The sequence below is a fragment of the Xenopus laevis genome, chromosome 4S, assembly GCF_017654675.1.
Source record: "Xenopus laevis strain J_2021 chromosome 4S, Xenopus_laevis_v10.1, whole genome shotgun sequence".
Taxonomy (NCBI): domain Eukaryota; kingdom Metazoa; phylum Chordata; class Amphibia; order Anura; family Pipidae; genus Xenopus; species Xenopus laevis.
In genome coordinates this window covers 87930010-87946643 of record NC_054378.1, presented here as the reverse complement: position 1 = coordinate 87946643, position 16634 = coordinate 87930010, and the positions used below count along the sequence as shown (strand labels likewise).

Sequence of the window (16634 nt, the reverse complement as noted above, 5' to 3'; positions counted from 1 at the left end):
TATTTTCCCACTTGGCATTCAGGTGGCCTCCAAATTGGCATGTATTCATTTCAAATTGCTTGTACCCACAGGTACTGTTGTGGTTCAGGCTATTATATCTTGAAAATACTGGAATACATTTTAAGTGGACAATGCGAGTGCACCTGTGAGTGCAGGCAATATGAAGTCTATGTACTGTATGTGCTATTGGTGCTGTGTATTTTGAAAATACTTATTTGGAAAACCCCAACCACAAACATTCCACATTTATTCTAGCAGTTGTGCCTGGGAAAATTTAAGTTACTGCTTTAAAATAATTGAATAATTTCTTTTAAAAAGTACTTGATACTATGAAATGGCACATTCTGATTTTTTTAATGCCATCATGGATAACATGTTCCTTGAAATGTTTCTTATATATTTGGTAATGCCATGTCCAAGTGCATAAACAACTAACATAGACGCAAACAGACAAATATATACATACATCTCTACATCTACATCTGCTCCTTTGGTCACCAGGCTGGGAAAATGTGGACTAAAACAATCACTTCCTTTTAGGAACTTTTTTTGGGTTTTTTGCATAAGGGGTCTTTCTGTAATTTTGATCTCCATAACTAATGGCTACTAAAAAATCATTAAACACAGTAGGATAGTTTGGCCACCAGCATGGATTCATGCCGCTTAGTTAGGATTAATAACAAGGTACTGTTTTATTTTTACAGAGAAAAAGGCAATAATTTTCTGAAATTTGAAATATTTGATTAAAATGGACTCTATGGGAGAGCTTTCTGTACAATGGGTTTCCGGATAATGAATCCCAAGCCTGTACTACTGTATCTACTGAATATAAGACAAATTTAAACCTTGTATACAAAATTAAATACTGCCAGAAGATGGCAGTGTTAATTCTTTTGGGACAATTTGGTTTTAATGAGGGTTAAGTTTCCAAATTATTTTCCTTTTCCGAGAAAAGAAAGTATGAGAGTAAACCTATTATAGCATTCTGTATATGCATATTACAGTCTATATTTGCTACAGTCACAATACACAAACTGATTATTTGAAAATTCTGCATGTTGCAAGGGTGCAGTGATTACATTGAAATCATATTGCTATCAGTGCAGCCTTCCAACTAGATATTCTAGATGTGTTACTGAATTTTCAACTGATCTGGTGGAGCTGGCAGTTTTCCTTGAAAAGCCCTTCTGAAAACCAGGCAGCCAGGATGAAAATCATCAGGTGGCAACCCTAGCATATACTTTTTGAACTTTGCACCCCTCCACAAGATGGGCCCAAAGGCAATGAAAGGAGCATACAATGCTGTGCTTTCCCATGAGTACAGTACTTCCTGAATTTGGCAGCACTGTATTCTTAAGGGGTGGCTGTGGTTAGCAAAGTTTTAGAAACTGCCTTGGCATATACTTAAAAGTGGATTTGACTGCAACAGAATGTCCCCTTATGTTGATGTATTGGGGTATTTTATACACAAATGTGTACTTGGTGCCAATTTCTTACTACTTTGCAACCCAGATACAAAAGTTTGTGCACCTGCTATAATAGGAATCACACCGGTGCAGGATTCATTCTTTGAGACATTTAATTAATATATAGTGAATAAAGTACCCCCTCTTGTAAAATATAAGGATATTACAAGTTACAGAGGAGTTTCATGACCATATAAAAGTACGAGGCCGAAGGCTGAGTGTTTTTATACAGGTCATGGAACTCCGAGGTAACTTCTAATATCCTCATATTTTGCAACTGGGGGTACTTTATTTATTATAATACACAAATTTCAGTGAGTCATGTGACAGAAATGACATCAGAACTCACCATTTATAACTGATGACATCAGAACTCACCGTTTATAAGGATACAATTTACAGGATATTTATGGCTCTTGTGTATTATAAGCTTTTACAGCAAATGCAGTGCAATATGACAAGAAATATGTTAAGCTCATGTTTAGGGACTGTGCTTAACAGAAGACTCCAGCAGACGTGTGTAATTTTGTGATCCAGTTACATATAACACATATGGCAAAAACCCAGATACATTAACTTGCTAAGAAGTGTATCTCACATGATAGTAATAATTGTGGATTGTTCAATCACTTTAAGCACCTATACAACTGCTTAGTGCACAGAGGTTTTAAAGGAGAACTAAAGCTTAACTAAAGAATAAGGCTAGAAATGTACATTATGTTTTGGGCTTCTGTACCAGCCCAAGGCAACCACAACCCTTTAGCAGGGAAGATCTGTGCTTCCAAAGATGCCGCAGTAGCTCCCCATCTTCTTTTCTGCTGATTCACTGCACATGTTCTGTGCTGCTGTCACTTACTGAGCTTAGGGGCCCACTCACAATATACAGTACCCATAGACTATAAATGTCATAATATAAGGCGGATTAGTAATTAATACAAATGACTATGAAGAGTGTCATTCATCCAGGTCATGGTATATCTAGTATAAGTAATTCTAAAACAACTTGACTTGCTGAGTAATCATTGAAGAAGTTTCACTACTCATCCAAGCAGCTTCCTTAGTTCAACTGACTGGTGTGGGAAGTCCTCGTTACTCAGCAAGACCAGTTTTATTTAGAATTACTTATACTAGATAATTAATGCAGATAATTACTCAGCATTGTAGAATCAGCTTATATTACAGGCAAACCTCATTTTCTGCTTGATAATTTTGACAAGTTTACTTTCTCAACAGCTGCTCAGAGCCCACTGAGCATGTGAGTGTTGCAGACACTTTCCAAGATGGTGACCCCCTGTGACAAGTTTGAAGTCCTGGATCATTGCTGCTATTGACAAGCTGAAAATTTAGACTGGCGCAATAAGTTCAGTACATAAAATATGGCATTTTAGCCCTATTCATTTTTAGGGTTTAATTAAAAGTTCCTTTAATCTTAAAAAGGAACTTTTAATGATCCCAAATAATTTTTATTTTCTCCTTTCTCTTTTTCATCTGTGATCACTGCTAAACTAGGGTTTGAGGTATTATTACATCAGTATCTTTTCTAGATACTGTTTATGTGAGCTCAGCATCACCAGAAATAAAGGGGCAGATTTAAGTGTAAGATTATTTATTTAGAATTTTCTTTTGATGTCATGCACATAGCATGGCATGATGACATCAGTGCGCGGCCCTGGGTGCTGCCATCTTGCATGTGAGCGTTGCTGACAAAATCTGCCCAAGTCACAGCCGATTGCTGACACTGTATTGTGTTTATGTATTTATATAGCACCACTAATGCCCACAGTGCTTTACAAGGCTTCAACACAAATAGGGATGCAGTTATTATGCAGTTATTATTATACATTGAACAGTGAGATTAATTTGTAAGAGTTTCAGTAGAGAGTAGAATGAGTTACATGACCAGAAGAGCTTAAATCTATGAATTGGTTTATTCAGACAACAAACTGGGGGTCATTTATAAATTTTGTGCAGTATTCGCATGTATTTACAAATGGTTGTATTGACCATGTTTGTTCTTTCTGTTTGTTGCAAATTTGCCATGCGCAAAAAATATTCACAAATGAGATGGGTGTTTGCGTGAGTTCAGGCACATTGTGCATGAAAAAAACGTTGACAGTAGTTAAATTCGCAACTTGTGAAAAATGTTTAAGGAAAATCTTTTCCGCCAGCAAAGTCATGGGGTAACTCAAATGCAGAGTGTTCACATAAATATTCACAATTCTACACATTAAATACACCACTCTTATCCAGCTTTATAAATATAACTATGCGCAGGGCAAATATGTTCATTGTGCGAATCATTCTACGCGGTGCAAACTCTATAAATCAGCCCCACTGAGTCATCCTGGATCAGGGAAATATTTTATGTGCTACAAATCTCTTCTGCTCTTCTACCTTCACATATGTAAAAAGGATTGGGCATGGTTAGAGGAGCCTAGAAAAACAGTTTAAGTTTATGTATCAGCAGCAGCACAGATGCTCCAGTTTGAAAAAAAGTCTATTGCCCTTTACTCAATTTATAATTTTCAATGGGTTGAAAAGGTTAAAAAACGTGCACTTAAAAATGCTTTAAAATTGCCATAGACATTGACTTTTTACATGAACTTGGCAACTTTTAGTTTTGAATTTTTTTGCACTTAGTAAATTTTATGCATTTAAGTTTTTGAAAGCATAATTTGAATTCTGGAGTTTTAGTGCAAGACAAATTTGAATTTGAACATTGATTCATAAAGTTGATAAACTGAAATAACAGCACCAGAGGCATACATAGAACACACACATGCATATATAACTATACAAGGTTTTGCAGTCACTGCATATCTGTATATACACACAGTGTGCAACTTGAAGTAAGCAGGCTCAGTAACTCCCAAAATTATGTTAATGGTAAAAGTGTAAAGCTTTATAGAGTGGGGCAGCTGTCATACGTTCTGCTAAAAAATAGAATAAGAAAGAAGAAAATACATCCTCTCACCTTAAATACAGTGCAGTGAAAGCTTTGGATTTCTGCTTTTACTTTGCTCTTGGTCACAGAGACAATGCATTACATGTCAAACCTTAATTTATAGCCCACAAAGTCACAGAGATAAAGTGTGAAGAATAAATGGTGAACGTGCTACGCATATTTTAATGGGCAGGCACCCACTATCTCCATTCTCCAACAGTACTTGCAGGAATATAGTGATTACGATCAAATGCTTTCAGAACCATTAGGGCTTGTGCAAACAAATGAATTGTACAAATAAGAACAATGTCCAGCCTGTACAGAACTGTGCATTGATGCACAATAAGAATTACTGTATAACCCTTTATTTTTGATCCAGTTAGTTGGAGTTATGTGACCTCCACTTATGGCTTTGTGCTTTTTTTATGGTCACGTAATTCCTTGGTAACCTGTCTTAAGAAGATTATAGTAGGGAGGTACTATTTCCACTATGTATTTTTGACTGGATCATAAAAATAGAATTATTTCTATCACTGTAAATGAAATACAGTATACCTTTTTGTACCTTCTAATTTTACTGATAAGCTAACGCTTCCCATACCCAAGCTATAAAATGTCATGCTAATTCAGTAATTAATTGAAACCATTACATTTCAGTATTGGAAGTCAGATCATAAGGCACAGGAAAAGTTTTTTCAAATTATTCTCCAAATCTTTAGCTTTCCATAAAAGGCACAGAAGACTCTTCTCTCTCTTTTCAGACACATTTGGCATACTTAGATTCTCTACTGGTAAAGGTGAAACCAGTGTTATAACAATGGTGCACCGGGTCCCCCAGCAAAAAAATCGTTATAGGGGTCCAGCGCCAACCTACCCGACCATTCATCCACCTGCTTAGCATACATGCTTCCTCTATAGTTACGCCACTGAGTAAAACCATAAGATCTCCTGTTTAACTAGAGCTATTAAAAAAAGTATCATTTTTTGCAGTGAAAAGAACACACCATAAACCAAAGAAATGTACAGGTATGGGACCTGTTATCCAGAATACTCGGGACCTGGGGTTTTCCAGATAACAGATCTTTCCTTAATTTGGATCTTCATGCCTTATGTCTACTAGAAATTAATTTAAACATTAAATAAACCCAATAGGCTGGTTTTGCTTCCTATAAGGATTAATTATATCTTAGTTGGGATCAAGTACAAGCAACTGTTTTATTATTACAGAGAAAAAGGAAATCATTTTTAAAAATTTGGATTATTTGGATAAAATGGAGTCTATGGAAGGCAGCCATTCCATAATTCAGAGCTTTCTGGATATTGGGTTTCCGGATAAGGGATCCTATACCTGTAGTACCAAAACCAAATCATTAGCTGGCAGTGCATAGGAAACTTTATATAAGATTCTTTTCTTGCCAGTTAGTAGAAAAGGCAATAACCTGTGCAATTTTACTGAGCAGAAGAAGTAAGAAAATTAAATTAATATGAAATCAATGAAGCATTACATTAAATCTCCACCCAAAAACTGCATTATGACAGAAAATTCTAAGCCATGTACCAATATACAATCAATAAACAATTTTCAATAGTTTTACATTTATTTGCAAATATAATTGTATTATATAATAGTTTTTTGCTTATCCCTTTCTGTTCTCTGTGTCTGGCTCCTGAAACAATTTAGCAGAAGCCATATTATTATCAGGCATGGAGGAGATCTTACATCTGCTACATAGTTTCAAGAGTCAGGTCCAGAGAACAGAAAGGGATCACATTCTGCTTTTTGTCACAATTATGTTTACAAGTATCTTTAAAACCAATGTTAAATAACATATATCGGAATGTTGTTTTTTTTGATTATGTTGTTTCTTGGTGGAGATCTTCTGTAACTACATAACTGTGTAAGGATGTAAAACATATGAACTGGAAAACTTTGCAGCATTATTTAAATATTGAAACATGGCTATATAACAGCGTATATCTGGGTTACAGGTTTCCCACAAAAGTCTGTAATGATTCTATAGAGATGTAGCTGTATATGCATACGATGTTCTCTTTATCTAACAAGCAAGTTCTGCAGAGTTATACCCCTTTAATAATAAACAGGCACTGGTCTATAGGGATCTACAGCTGTCTAGAGTAAAGCTGACCACAGAAGCGAAGATATAGTCATATGAAATGAAGATTTGTACAATTTTCGGTATGTATGTGGAGTAATAATTTTCCCTGAATATATACAGAAAATACCGCTCAGACTCACCGAAGGTGCTTTCCAGATTGCAGGCTGCCCATGGAAATAGTGTCAGGTGCTGGAATCCCTTGGCGTCCCATGCCGTATTGAATTGCAGGAAAAGGAAATGGAGTTTTCCACACACCGATAGTGGTTAAAATCCAAAATCTTTATTTATCGTTCAGTAAAGATTTTGGATTTTAACCACTATAGGTGTGCGGAAAACTCCATTTCCTTTTCCTGTAATAATTATCCCGACATTTTTCTTTCCATGGTGATTGGTCGTTTAGTTGATCAGACAAGTCAGAAGATTTCTGTTGGCTAACAATAAGATCTCTGCATGTATTGCCTGTGTAATATTAGTGGGTGACACGACTTGTATGACTGTTGTCAATTAATAGCCAGAACATTGTTTGATTTGTTATTTTTCCTACTTATTTAATTTGATTGGTTAGTTATAGATCGTTACATTGCAATGAACAATCATTCGTCATACAAAGAATAAAAATCTGTAGGTTTACGGCCAGCTATACAAGCAGAGATCTGCCCACGTGGCTAACAGTCAGATCATATAAGGGTCCTATGGATGTCAGTGGTTATAGGACCTATAAGGGAGGTTTTACTAAATGTATTTTTTGTTTGGCAACAAAGATGCTATTCAATAGCCCATTAATTCTGAGTCAAAAGCTGGAGAGGCACCTCTACTTCCTGTATTCCCCTAGTTTTGGGCTGACTGTTTAAGGTCAGGTGAGCTTCTGTTCTCTGTTTATAGCTTCATTTTCATTTAATAAGGGGATGTGATTTTTCAGCAGAAAAATAGTTAGAATTAAAGGCTATGGTTTTTAGCCTGAAAACCTCACATACATGGGGGAGGGGGGGCATACTAGGATTCTCCTACTAAAGGAGTAATACTGTATGTATTTTCATTCATCCAGGTCATGCTATACAGTATCTAGCAGAATTAAGTCTAAAGCAAATGCCCCTTTGACACTCTTCCAGTTATGTACATTGGAAAATTAACATTTACCATAATGAGGATCATGGTACTGTTGTGACTGGATCACACTTCCACACATCTATGAGTTATATCTACAGTATCATCTAATGGAACCACAGTGATTGGATATTGGTGAATGTACTTCCATTAAGGGTTTAAATGCTGAGGAATTTGTTACCACTCAGGTGTAGGGATGTAGCGAACTGCCGATTTGGTGTTCGCGAACGCCGTTCGCGAACACCGGCAAAAAATGCGAACGTTCGCGGACAGTTCGCAAACTTCGAACACCCGCTAAAATCGTTCGATTCGAACGATCGAAGGATTTTCATTCGAATCGAACGATCGAAGCCATTCGATCGAATGCTTTTCATTCGATCGAATGCTTACAATCGTTCGAACGAATGGAAATCGTTCGATTTTTAGCGGTCGAAGGAATTCGAATGGTCGAACGACTTGTATTCGAATCGAAAGCGAACTCAAAATGCGAACGTTCCCAAACGTTCGCGAACATTCAGCGGACGCGAACGGTCGAAGTTCGCGCAAACTAGTTCGCAGCAGAACAGTTCGCTACATCCCTACTCAGGTGAATAAGCTGCTCAGATGAGTCATGAAATGTTTTAAGGACATTCAGAAAAGTCAGTTTGCTCTAGAGTTAATTCTATCTAGTCATCTATACTGATACTCGTACATATAATAGTGGGCTAATCTGTTGTGTTTTATTATGGCAAAGAAACAATACACTGCTGTGTAGTATGAGACCTTTTGTATGCACCCTATATGCCTAAGGACCATAAAGAAATAGTGTACATAGTGTAGAAAGAATGTATCCAAATGATGTGTGAAGACTTTCTCTGGAATAATTTCTCTTGTTTCACTGTTAATTGGATGCAATTGTGATCAAATTTTTAAATTTTTGTCTTTGAGATATTAAAGATATCATATGAGACAATACACACTATATATGTTGTTCATTTTTTAAATATGAATTGTCATATTTATGACTTGGATTAAGATTTGAGCACCACGTGCCAAAATGTCCTTAATTAGATAATTAATAATTAGATAAATGAATGCTTTGGCAAATCCTTATGGTTACATTCTGGTCCTCTCTCGTGATACACAGAAAGAAACTGCCAGCACTTGATCTTACCCACATTCTTGTGTTAACCAGCTGCTACAATTAATAAAAAGCCAATATTTGTACACAAAAAGACCAGCACACAGTCACAGAAAAATTGTCAGCACACAGTTTGCATTTAAAAATAATTATTGCACCTCAAAAATGAGGTGTTAGTACCACACTTTGGCCAAATTTGTTAGTTCACATGCCACGTCTCGCCAGTGCTCTGTCCAACCCACTCTGTGGCATTGTCCAGCTGCTAGAAGCACCTTGTGCCAGCGTTTGGTCTAACCCACATTCTGGAGTTGACCAGCTGCTATTCATGATAAAAAGCATTGTACAAAAAAAGAAAGAGATGTTGTGGAGCTACACCACTCACATCCTGTGCAATCAGGATTTAAGGACACCAGAGGTTTTTAACCAAATAGCAGATGTTTATTTGTCACAAAAGATGTAGTACTAATGTAGCACAAGGTATCAGCAGAGGTAGATAAAGGTAGTGACTTTTATTATAGGCAAAGCATGATCATTTTAACTGATTGCTTAAAATTAATATATAGAGGCGTTTCTATCAATATTCATATTTGTCAACTTTGGAATCTCTTGAATAAACTTCAAATTTGACCAAGCTTAAACATTTGTTATTTTTTAAGAGTTTGAAAGTAAAAAACTTGATTGAATAAAACTTTGAAAAAAATAACTGCCTAGATTTTACTTTTTAAATCTATTAAACTTCCAATACAATTGAAAAGAACATGCATGAAAAAAAGATATCAGCGCCACTGATCTAGCTGGGATTGTTGCTAAATGACAACTATAATAAAATAAGTGGAATAATACCTGTACGTGCATAAACTTAATGACCTATTGAGAACATAACTACAGTTTATTCAGACTTAGTGCCAGAATAGTGCACGTTATATTTACAACACAAACTGTTTGTCTATGGAGTGACATGCTTAAAATAAGGATTGGTACAACAAATGTCAAGATTTGTATAGGTCAGGTTATTGATAGCCAGTTAATAATTACAGTCTGCATTATGTAAAGAACGTGGCAAATCAGTATCGGCCCTGTGAGCAAACCAACTTTCATTTTGCAGTGCTTTTATGCTTTTCTTCTAAATGTGGAGTATATTTATACTTTTGTATATGCAATATGTAATTTAACTTCAAGTGCATTTTCCAGGCTATTTATGTTGCAAACAAAGCTTTTAATTAATTGACTGAGAAAACCTCAACCCCCATTGGACCCCAAACCACAAAACCTTAACCCGTACCCGATCTTAGCCTGCAAAATGTTGCCATTGTAGGACCCATACCCAACCTGTAGCCATGTCATCTCGCTGCATGCTGTACTTTTGTGTTTGCTTCTGGTTCCAAGTTAGAGAATCTTCAGGAGAAGTGGAGGAGTTTGCTTCCCCAATATGGCCCACACCCAACCCTAACCCGCAATGGTTAGCCAAACATCAATCCAAACCAGTGATAAACCCGTGGGTCACCATGGGTTTCGTGTCAACACGCATATCACTGTTGTACAGGTCTCATTGCAGCTGAATGTAGCAGCACCTCATCAATGTGCTGTTTATCACCTTGGAATATTTAGGACACCAATAGTTAGCATGCCATTCGTTCTTTCAGATCATTGGTCCTACAAATAAAGAAAAAGCCAATGTGCCTCACTACTCTGATATAAAAATATAAAAATAGCCACTTAGATAGAATGATTCTTACACAAACATATGTTGAGATTACTCATCAGTTAGGGCCACATTGAACATTCTACACACCCATCAGTCACAGGGTTTATTTTTCCTGGTACAAATGGCAAAAAAAATATTTGTATTCATTTGAACTAGTTTCTGTCAAGTTTGCCTCTTGAAGCCTCCCAGCAGAATATACTTATGGGTCCCACTTGAGGCTTGGATCGAGCAGAGGGAGACACCATTGAGTTGTGGAACCTGATTTGCTATTATAATTCCACTGCACTGTTTGACTTTAGGTTCTGTGGAACAGGGATACCTTTTATATTTTAGATATGAATTATAATTATCTTGTTTTTATCTGTATTTTAATGATTTATCTTGTACAACATTAATGTAACTATGTACCTGTTGTGTACCTGATGATTATAAATAACCATATGCATAATTGATGTACAAATCAACACTGTATGTGCATAGATGTGTGTTTCCGTGTGACGCAGGGTCAATAAACCCCAGGTCAGAGCTTTTCAAATTTCCTGGCCCTTTGTTGTACTCTATATACTTTCTAAATACGCCGAAGTGATATACTGTTTGTTTTTTAGCTTACATTCATGCTATCATTCCAATAATCAATCATTAATTTGCTATTAGCTACTGTATGTTGTGCCACTGCCTGAATTCTAACCTCTTTAAAGTTAAACTGCTATTGGCCTTCTCCTATATCTCACCAGATATTTATATTTCTTACCAAAGAAATTATATTACCTCTGATTTAAATAATAATAAAAAAAACTCTTGATAACAGAACACATTTATGGCAAACTACTATTTTCTCAACATCAGAACACAGATTTTATTAGAGGAGCTTGTGTGCAGAATATATACACACACAGTCACTTAGCACACGTGAAAGCACTGTTTGTCTGGGGGTTGCAATATGATTATTGACATAATGTATATTATTCTTGAAAGGGCCTTACCATCTAGAATGGCTGTAACTGAACTAAACTTTTGGGAGTACTCCATCAGACCTGGCTTTTTGTTGACATTAATTTGCTTAAACATTTAAGTACAATATCCTGTCAGCCATTGAAAACTTGTTTAAGCTAAGTCATTTGCAATTTTACAGAGCTGGTCCTGTATCTCTGACCACTCTATTATGTGCATTGAGGAAATACATTTATGGATTAGCCTTTGCAAGTGAAGCAATGTGTTCCTCAAAGCTATGTACCAAATCTGTGTTTGTGATTTTGGCTGAATTAGAAAAATCAGAAAACCTCTAATAGTCTGAATTGATTTAAATCAGTCCAATAGGATTAGCACAATAAGATTGTCAATTTACTAACAGGAGTAGAGGACAATTCGCTAGGGAAACAGACTGTCGCTCCCTATCGCCAGGCAAATTTTTGCTCAGAACGCTACAGAATGTTACCTCTTTCGCCAGAGTTTCTTTCACCATCTTAGACCTGGCGAACTGATAAGTTGAACTTACATCCTCCTCAATCTTATGTGAGTGACATCAAATCCTGTATGCTGGAAAGTTATACAAGTTCTAAAAAACGCTGGTGTTTTTTTCATATTTTAAAGCGGGATTGCCTTCCACAGTCCTAACTAAAAATTTTTGTCTTAACATTTTTTTCAAATCATTTGTGGGACATGCCACATTTGTTTTAGGGTGGGCTCATGTCTAGGGCATTAGAGGATCTCTTTTGTCTTTGTTTTGCTTCCTCGGACATCTGAAATAATAAGTGGCACCTTCAAGCATTTGCGCCAACATCTCTAATAACGACGTCTATACGACCTTTATGTACCCGCCCTATTCAAATTGTAAGTGTACTTATGAAGTTTCGCTAGGCAAAAATAAACAGTAGCGAAAGTTCGCTATGAAATGATCGCGCTGACGAATTAACGCTAGCGAAAAGTTGCCAGCATTCGGCTACAGAGACGCAACTTCGCATTTTATTGAATTAGTGTAATGGTAATGAATTTACACCTGGCGAAGTGGCGCAAAGTGTGCTGGAAAAGAAAAAAATGTGATTGTTAGTAAATGGGCACCTAAGTGTAGCTATAGAGTAGATACCGTAGATAGAAACACACATTGTATATCAGTGATTCCCATACAGTTGGACTGACCCATTAGTAATTAGTAAATGTACTGCGTATTATTGCCTAGAAGTTACATCAGTTCTAAACAACATAATGACGACCATTCTTTGTCTCTATTTTCAAATATGGAACAGTACAGCTGTAATAAAAAAAAGCACACAATACTGTATATAAACATAGTAGTAGTAGTAACTAGTGATGAGCATTCTTCACCAAAGAATTTGCAAAACTGCAAAAAAATTGCGAAAGGGTGAAAAATTTGTGTAACGCATTGAAGTTAATAGGTGTAAATTTTTTTTGCAAGTGACAATTTTTTCTCACTCCAAATGCATTAAAGTCAATGGGCATTTTTCTGCTCTGCCTATTTTTACAACTAGATGGCTCTAGCAGTGTACCTATAGCAGTCTGTTATAAGAGTTCAGCCACACAGTTTATTGATACTCATACTTCTGTATTATCACAGTAAGTACACAGTTAATGCAGATTTTCCCAACTTCTTAAGATGATAACTGGGTTGAGATGGTTTAAATGAATACACTGCTGTTAATCTACAGAGTGAGTGTGCAAACTGTTAGCACGTTTTGGAAATAAGTGCAAAGGGGAGACAGATGTAGGAAAAGATGGATTAAAGGCATTAGATGAGTAATGCAATGTGATCAGCAACACTGAAATGGGACTCATTTATTAGGGGGTAGATAGTGAGATTTTTCTGCTGCCCCGTGCAAACAAATATTCAGAGGTGCCCCTACCCCCTACCTGGCTCCCACTCCGCCTCCTCACATGCACTGCATATTTTCAGGTAGGAGTGCAACTGGAAAATTTGGGTAACACAGTAGTAACTCTTTCACTTAATTCTGGCCTTGAGTAGAGGGCTTCCCAAGTACCTTGCTCCCATAAGTATGTCTTCTAGTACCTGTGGAATGACATGCCAGTAAGCAGTGTGCATGCCCCTGTGCAGCCTCATATGGAAGACAAAAGTCCAGTCCAGTTCACCTGCGGTGAAAATCTTTGCACATAATTCCATCGTTTTTTCGACACCGGCGCCCGTTTTTGATGCCGGCGTCCGTTTTTTTCGAATTTTTGCCGCAAATTTTCGCGGGCGTTTCGCAAATTTATTCGCTGGCGGCGAATCGCGCAAATTCGCTGCGAATTTGCGCCTGGTCAAATAAATTCGCCCATCACTACTCAAGACTGGACCCATAAATCAATGGATACTATGCAGTTTAGTGGAATACCAAATATTATACTCAAAACCAGGAAATAGTGCACAAGGCTGGCTAAACTCAATAGCCAATTTAGTCTGGCGGAAGAAATTACTTTGTAAGTTCAAAAACATTTTTCTGTAAAGTGTGCAAAACTATAAGGTCCATGCAGGATTTTGCAACTTTGCAGAGAAATTTGTTAATATTGGATAACTATGCAATAAACTGGCAAATGAGTTCAATGTTTATAAGTGCAAGGCTATGGACTTTGGTAGCATAAATGTGAGTTATACACTAAACTGTTGTGTATTGGGGTATCCTTAATTGAGAAGGATTTGATGAGTTTTGTGGATAAAAAGCTGTGTAACTCTAGGCAGTGTCACTCAGAGGCTACTAAAGCAAATAAAATACTTTCTTGTATAACAAGGGCTCTAAGGTATGAAAACATAATTTTGACTCTTTATATGTCCCTGGTAAGGCCTTGCATTGAGTATGCAGTGCATTTTTGGACTCCAGTTCAGAGGTCCTTAATTACAGAGCGGTGGATATTTTTTCCAACAGAAAATGTGAAAAACTAAACTTTAATTTGAAGCAGCATAAATGGGTCTTGGTGAGGGCAGTGAGGGTGTGGAATGCCCTGCTGGGTGTTGTTGTGATGGCAGATCTATTAATGCATTTAAGAGTGGTTTGGAGGATTTCTTGAACCAGCATAATATGCAAGGCATTTGTGATCTTAACTACAGTTAGTTTAGAAGAGTTGTCCATATACGTGTGTATAGGTCTTTTTGTGTGTGTGATACATGTGCACTGAGGATCTTTTTGAAGAGTTGAACTTAATGGATTTTTATCTTTTTTTAACCAAAATTAACTATACAGGTATGGGACCTGTTATCCAGAATGCTCGGGACCTGGGGGTTTTCGGATAACGGATCTTTCCGTAATTTGGGTCTTCATGCCTTAAGTCTACTAGAAATTCATTTAAACATTAAATAAACCTAATAGGCTGGTTTTGCTTCCAATAAGGATTAATTATATCTTAGTTGGGACCAAGTACAAGCTACTGTTTTATTATTACAGAGAAAAAGGAAATCATTTTTAAAAATTTGGATTATTTGGATAAAATTGAGTCATTCCGTAATTCTGAGCTTTCTGCATATCGGGTTTCCGGATAAGTGATCCTATACCACTGTATAACCATTTGCCCACATTTGCGCAGAGCAATCTTGTCAGCTTGTCCTCATTGATTGGAAACAAACAAGCCAACCTCTACATGGAAAACCAAAAGATAAAATCCTCCATTATACCAGCTTGTTATTAGAAACATCCCTTGGTAATTTTTGTTTCAATACAATGTTAAAGTAAAATGGAAACTAAAATGGATCTATTGTAGAGCTATTCCAGTTTGTAATATTCTGAGAGATTGGTAATTTATGTAATTAAAAATTTTCGAACGACAAAAATAAACTTTTGCTTTATGAAAGAAAACATATATAGATTTAGTCTACAAAGAAAAGTTAAATGGCCGTAAAGTTTTTTGTAAATAAACCAATTGAAAAAAATTTGCTCCTTCTTTGCACTACTGATTTTGACTCTTAGAACAATGACACCTCTTCCAACAATACCCCATAGCAGTGATCCCCAACCAGTGGCTCGTGAGCAACATGTTGCTCCCCAACCCCTTGGATGTTGCTCCCTGTGGCCTAAAGGAGGCTCTGTTTGGCAGTACACCTGGATTTTATCCAACCAAAACTTACTTATTTTTTGATGCCAGGCTTGGAGACAAGTTTTGGTTGGATAAAATCTAGGTGTACTGCCAAACAGAACCTCCTTTAGGCCACTGGGAGCAACATCCAAGGGGTTGGGGAGCAACATGTTGCTCACGAGCCACAGGTTGGGGATCACTGATATGGAGTATTGTTGGAAGCATTTTGGCTGGAGAGAGCTGACTTTTCCAAAAACTGTTCTTAGAGTCAGGTGCTTATATTTTTTAATCATCATCATCAGTTTATATAGTACCAACAGGTTAAGAAGTGCTTCTGGAACAGATGGTGAATAACAAACAAGGGTTTACAGCGTACAATAGGATTTGAAGACCCTACTTGTGAGCAGGGCCTGGCCAAGCCGACGGGGTGCCCTAGGCACCCGGTCAGCTACCCCTGCCCTCCCCCCATGTGAGTGTGTGCGCTCGTTACCGCACGCATGCCCAGGTGCGCATGCGCTATAGGGGAGATGCATGCGTGAGTGTGCATGCTCTATACGAGGAGATTAAAGAAAGGGAAGGGCAGGGTAGTGACAGTGGGAGGGGCGTGACAAAGAAGTGATGGACAGAGGGAGGGGAGTGACTGACAGAGGGAGGGGAGTGATGAACAGAGGGAGGGGAGGAGAGGAAGGAATCGAGCAGGGGAGCAAACAAGCCGGACTAGGGGTAGGCAGAAAACTTTTGAACAGGTACCTGCCCAGCGCCCCCACATCTTTGCACCCTAGGCAGGTGCCTCTTCTGCCCACCCCTAGTTCTGGCCCTGCTTGTGAGAGTTTACAACTAAAGGTTATGGTTGAGACATTAGGATTTTAGAAACATATCTATAATTTATGATACAGTAGTGACTGATTAATTAAGGTACATTGAATAAGCTTCCCTAAACAGGTGGGTAGGAACATTTGAAAGTTTGGAAGGAAGGAAAAAGTCTGACAGCTCAAGGCAGAGAGTTACAGAGAAAAGCAGAAGCCTGAGAGAAGTCTTGTAGACGAGAATGAGCGAATGAGCTAAAGTGAAGAGAGGAGAAGCGAGGCGAAGGTCAGAAGCAGAACGAAGGTTGTGTGAAGGAGAGTATTTTGAGACCTGAGATGAAATATAGGGAGGGGCTTCG

The 16634-nt window shown here is 37.4% G+C and overlaps 1 protein-coding gene across 1 annotated transcript in view; it reads right to left on the bottom strand.

The window, feature by feature from the left end:
• Nucleotides 1-4541, bottom strand: part of LOC121403738 (putative ferric-chelate reductase 1) — a 28842-nt gene extending 24301 nt beyond the window's left edge. Inside the window, exon 1 of the mRNA XM_041591534.1 lies at nucleotides 4441-4541. The gene's annotated coding sequence lies outside the window, so the exon portion shown is untranslated. The remainder of the gene's footprint in view (nucleotides 1-4440) is intronic.
• Nucleotides 4542-16634: the final 12093 nt, after the last annotated feature.